Raw genomic sequence first — 6383 nt, 5'->3', positions numbered from 1 at the left:
GAAACGTTGGGCCTCTTCTAGTAGAAGAGAAGTGTCACCAATTCTCTCCCGCCCATAAAGCAATCCCGAAAGGGATCCCCTACACTAGAGCTTCCGCCCATATCGGGGGTCTTCAATTCTCGAGCTTCCTTTAACACATCCTCAGAAAAAGTTGGAAGGGAAGGCGAATGACCCATTATCATAGCCCCAAGCGAATCACTCGGGGCACTCCGATCAATACTCGGGATCCCTGGTCCAACCTCGACCGGTACAGCCTCCATCGGATCAGGAGCTTTGGTGACCTAGATAGCTCTCGCAGATCGGATCACCAAAGCCGAGGCACCTTCTTCTTCTTCTTCTTCTTCTTCTTCTCTCAGTCGTTGGACCGAGTTAATCGAAAGAGCAATTGCCTTCCTCCTCACCCTTCGAGTTTTGGGCTTGGGGTCCTCTGACCGAAAAGCAGCTTTTCGCTTCTTATCTTTACCGGGTTTCGGGATCGGGGACTTGGTTCCTTCTTCACCGCTCGAACGCCTCAAAGTGGTATCCTTGGTTACACCTGCATAAAAGAAAATTGGTAACGAATGGAGCACAAAGAACACTTCAAAGGAAACGAGAAGTAAAACCTTACCGTGATTCTTGGCATCCCATCTACCTTTTGCCAAATCACGCCAAGTGCGTTCGGCATAAGAGGAAGTCGAGGCTAACTTCCGAACCCAATCCTCGAGGTCGGGCACCGCTTGTGCCATCCAAGGGGCAGCTATATATCGGAGAAAGACATCAGAAAAAATTGGAAAAAGATACGAAAAGCAACGTCTTATGAGAACCACTTACGGTCGAAATTCCATTCCTCGGGGAACGACATCTTCTCTTCCGGAATAAGGTCACGGGTCCTCACCCAAATATAATGGCACATCCAACCCCGATCCTTGTCTTCGTCGATGCTCGACATCAAAGACTTCGATGCTCGACATTAAAGCCTTCGATGCCCGACGATGAATCCTGATTAGTTCTCGAAAGATTTTAGGCCGATACAATCGTATGAGGTGATTCAGGGAAAAATCGAGCCCCCTGGCTTTGATGGAGAAGAAGCGAAGTAAGATTACTATACGCCATAGAGATGGATGAATTTGACCGAGGGTGACCTGATATCTTTTGTAAAAATCAAAGATCACCGGGTCGACGGGACCCAATGTGAAGGGATAAGTGTAAACACTTAAAAATCCCTTCACATGGGTGATGACGCTCTCTTCGGGGGATGGAATTTGCAACCCCAGTTGCAGTCTTTCCTAACGGCCTCGAGATGACCCTCTGTTATAGAGCACATGTATATCGACGGGTGCTCGCGTTGACCCGGAACAAACGAAGGATTCTCAACCTTAAAATCGATCTTCAGAGTACACGGCCCGGGAACATAGTTATAGGTGGACAGCTTCACCGGCGCCTTGTCGCCGGACGGCCTTGAAGAAGAAGCTTTCTCCTTTTGAGGTACAGTTTTCGAAGTTTTGGCCATTGATATGAGAGGAAGAAAGGCAAAGGAAAGTGAAAAATTGGCGACACCAAAACTCTGGTGTAGATGGCTCTGCAAGCGACGAGATAGAGAGAAAAGATAAGAAAAATGGGGGGAGTGAATGCGTAAAAGTGGTAAATGTTAGATGGAAGGGTTATTTATAGGCTCGCATCATGACGGTTCAATATTAGAGGTGGCCGACCGCCATCTGACAAGCATTAAACACCTTGGAAGACTAAATCGATGGGACATCTATCACATACATCATAATCGATTCCTGTTAAAACGCCAGCTTATAACCCGATCGAACCGTCGAAAATCATATCGATTCTCACTGCATCATTCGTGAGAAACGATGGGACTATCTGTATATGGTCGAAATAGATTTCGGCCTTCTTACATTCGATCGAGTTCAAGTGGTAAGAAGTCGGAGTGGAATTTTGGGAGTGAGCTCTGAAGACAGTACTAACGAGCTTCGAGTCAGAAAGGCTGCTCGAGGAGTCGGCTCGATAACCTTATCGAGCCCGTGACCAAATCGATCTGCAAGGCATTGCTTCGAGGTCGGAAATGCGCGACGCCCATCCCGAAGGTCGAACTCGAGCCAAAGACCGAAGGGCTCGACCCAGTAACGAGTTCAAGCTAGTATCGAGCTCACAGACAAGAGTCGTTGCAATCGCACCAAGAGAGAGAATATTGGCGGGAATCGAGAAAGAGACAAATCATCATGGGTCATCCACTATATGCTTTATTTTATTATTTTTTGTTATAAATAAAGTAATGACCCTCTACTATAAAAGGAGATTCTTGTAAGGGAAAAAAGATACCTCATTGTGCTTGTTTTACTTCATTTTATTCGTTCTTTCTGATTCATTATTCTCATTGTCATAGTCAAGAATATTCGTATTGTTATCTCTCTATACGATTTGTATCAAAGGATATCACGTATCCTTAGAACCATACACAAATTTAACGTTATCCGATTTTTCGGATAAATAAAAATATTAGTTTATTTTATTATCCTGGTGATTAGCTCTTCTTAATAGAGTTTGGAAAACTATTGTGAGGTTGGGAGAAAGAACGTACAATGGACACTTCATATTTGTTTTACTATTTTTAATTGAGTTACTCTACTCACATGGCGAGGACATAGAAAATTTCTAGAAAGGAGGACTCTTTTAAGGGATACAGCATGCTGTTTGATACATAATTGATATATATAAAATACGTTGTCTGTGACTTAATGCTCTATTATGATTTTTCCAACCGGATATAAAACTTAAGTTAATTGACAATGTTCGCCACCCTCTTTTCTCTAACATAGAGCTTATTTGGCCAAATTCTCAACAACAACAAAAAAAAACATTTTTTGAGTTGTTTATAAATTCTATAGTATTTTTTTATTGATCAAAGAAATAGAACAATTTATTTTTTGCTTGCGAGAAAAGAAGATTTCTTCAGGTAGTACTCCATAATATAGTTCACACTAGATAAAATAGTCATTTAAATATTTTCTAATATTTAAGATTCGATGAAATAGGTTATTAAATCTTTCCTTATTTATAATAGATACCTAAAATTTAAGACTTTAGAATCAATTAAAGTAAATTACTTATAATGTTAATTAGTACAAAAGTTGCAGACGTTCTTTGAAGTAGTTTCGGCAATTAAGTGACATCCTGATGACACTCTAATTGTATTCATTATGAACAGAATAATTTTTTAACATTAATGAGTAATATTTTCTTAAGAACAATTTTACTTCATTTAGTATTTACAACAACTTACATTAATTTATTCAAATTATTGGGAAATAATGTGAGACTAAAATTAAAAACTACTAAATATATAGGAAAATAATGTTTCACTTTTCTTTTAATTTTGTCTTCTTCATTCACTCTTGACTATTATAAAAGCACAAAACTTCAACGCAAAATTGATCAACCTTTTTATTATTTGAAAAAAAAATTTACATTAGACAAAATTATCATTTAATTAGTACTTTTTGATATTTAGGAAGTTGAAATTAACTAAAATTTTGACTATTGAATATTTTTTATTTAACCTATATAGGAAATCCTAATATGTAGGAATGTAAACACAATAATATAAATTATTATAAGTTGAGTAACTTAATTTTCACAATAACTCATAATTTTAGGAATTGTTATTTCACGCGAAAAGATAATAATCTAGGTGACATTAGAAGTTTTCCACTTTAAAAATACCAAGAGACAAAAACTTAAAGACAATTGTACAAAAATTATACTCAGCAACTCACGATTATTTTCAGATTGCTAAAATTTTAAGATTTAAGGTTTGGTAATGTTTAAAATATTAGCTATTTAAGATATTTCTTTTTAAGGAAATGCTAATAAACATTTCCAAAAATATTGTCATAGAATTTCATAGTTTCTTATAGTATCCATTAATCTATCTAGACGATAAATATTGCATGTAATCGCGAACAAATATCAAATTAGGAATGTGTGGCTAACCGATATTACCAATTACTATATAATGAGTTAAAGGAAGTAACAACATATATTAGCAAGTATCATCTTTTATCATAATAACTAAGGGATCTACCTAGAAAGGATGGCGTGAAAACTTAAATCTATTATTAACGAAAGTCCTAATAATAAGGCATTTGTAGAGAAGAGATCTATTGAGTTAGATAAATGTAATTAACGTTGATGATTTTTTTTCTCAAGTAATTTGGAGTTGTTGATAATTCAAACTCTTTTTTGCATAATATCTTTGAATTTTTTAAAAAACTTATATTCATTGATACTATTAAATACACGTGCAACGAGCGTACTCTAAGACTAGTGTCTCAAAATGTTGGAAAATGTTTCTACGTCCTTCTATTCATATTAAGCGAAATTTGAGTTACATTTTAAGATTTAAAATTTTGTCAAATTGATCCTCGCAAAAATGAGTTGGTAAAATTTACACTTGCAAGTGAAAACTGAAAAGTATTCAACAGGTTGGGCAGAAGGAGTATGTCTCTTCTTTCTTTTTTCTCCAGTGTCTTTAGTTTTTCAATATTTTTGGCAACTTGGATTAATAACGGATTGGGCCCTGACGCTTAACACTCTTGCTCAAATTCTTATCTTTATATTCCTCTTTCTCTATCTAATCAACTAATCAAGATTTATCGTATTTAAGCCTAATGCAGAATATTTAGGGATCATTACACAAATAGCCAATCAGATCCACTTTTTATATCTTCTTACAGGTATACATAAATTATACATGGATGGTTATATACCTATTATACATGAATTATATATATATATATATCCGCCTACTTTTTAAAATTTAATTAAGCGGTTGGATGCAGCTATTTAGATTAATTCTTTAAAAAAGTATATAATCAGCTTTGGTTAATGGGCTTAGACTGAATTCTCTTTTGAGCTTAGGACCCGAATAGTTTATGAACATTTTTAAATTGCGACTAATTTCACTAGAAAATGTTGTTTAGTCTAAGAAAATGAGAGAAATTCATACTTTTGGATATCTTTGTAATTAAAAGGATTATAGTGGCGGTGGATAACTTATTTTTTTGCTGTATTATTTTAACCTTGTGGTCCAGATCAATCTTAATGGAATGGATAGGATGAATCTTTCATCAGACATTATTGAGAATGTTGAATGGTCCAATTTTTGAAAGAAAACAAAGAAGAGCCACATATTTCCACACGAATGTGATAAAATCCTATTTATACGATGAGAAATATAGATGGATTTTGTGCAGCAGTCACATTGCCATTAGTTGGAAAATGACTAACCCATTTGGCTTTAGAATCATTTTCAACTTTCAAATAATTTTAGTAGTAAAAAAATATTAATTGTCGGTCAACCGTTTTTTGGGGTGGAAAAAGAAGCAAAAGATCTTTTAGAATTTGATTTTGCGCTCCCGCAGTAGAAGTGGGAGAAGGGTTCGAATAACGGTCCATAGGCACGAGATATACGTGGAGGGTGGCCATTGACCTAGTACTCCCTACTCAATTCTTGAAAATAAAAGGAAAAATAACGTTGTATAGCTACCGTAAAAATAATAGCCGAAAAAATTATAAAATTTATATATTTTTTGTATATATATACATTCTGTATGTTATATACAAAAATTATAGTACAAATTTTATATATTTTTTCGACTACGAGATGTAAATAATTTCTGGCACATACTAAAAGTGATAATACCCCAAAATAAAATGCTGACGGGCCCATCTAGGCCCAATATAACTCCCAAATTCCCAAAATAGAGAAATTTATTTAATGTAATTAAACTAAGCAATTTGTGAATAACTCGGAATAACAACAACAAACCCAGTAGTTTTCCCACAAATGGGGTCTGAGGAGGGTAAGATGTGCGCAGCCTTACCCCTACCTCTAGAAGGGTAGAGAAGCTGTTTTCGATAGACCCTCGGCTAGAGAACGACTGAAAAAGAAAAGGTAATTACAAGAAGTAGGAATAACAGCAAGATGAAATATGTTTGAATCCAAGAATGCAGTCAAACTTTAGGTAGTAATAGCGATCTATGGATAAACGATATCGTACTAACTCTAATGCTAGCGAACTGAGTAAGACAAAGAGAAACGCTCGACTACGTACGGACCTTCTACCATAATCTTTGACCTCTCTAGGGCCATATCCTCGGTCAGCTCCAGTTGCGCTATATGTCTCGCCTAATAACCTCTCCCCAAGATTTCTTAGGCCTACCTCTACCCCTCCTGCTACCTACCGAGGCTAACCGCTCGCACCTCCTAACTAGGGCTTCTATACTTCTCCTCTTAACATGCCCGAACCATCTCAACCTCGTCTCCCGCATCTTATCCTCCACAGGGGCCACTCCCACCTTTTTCAATAACTTCATTCCTAATCTTATCCAAC

This window comes from Nicotiana tomentosiformis, chromosome 1 (genome assembly GCF_000390325.3).
Source record: "Nicotiana tomentosiformis chromosome 1, ASM39032v3, whole genome shotgun sequence".
Taxonomy (NCBI): domain Eukaryota; kingdom Viridiplantae; phylum Streptophyta; class Magnoliopsida; order Solanales; family Solanaceae; genus Nicotiana; species Nicotiana tomentosiformis.
The sequence above is the reverse complement of the archived record's forward strand: the minus strand, read 5'-3'. Positions refer to the sequence as shown.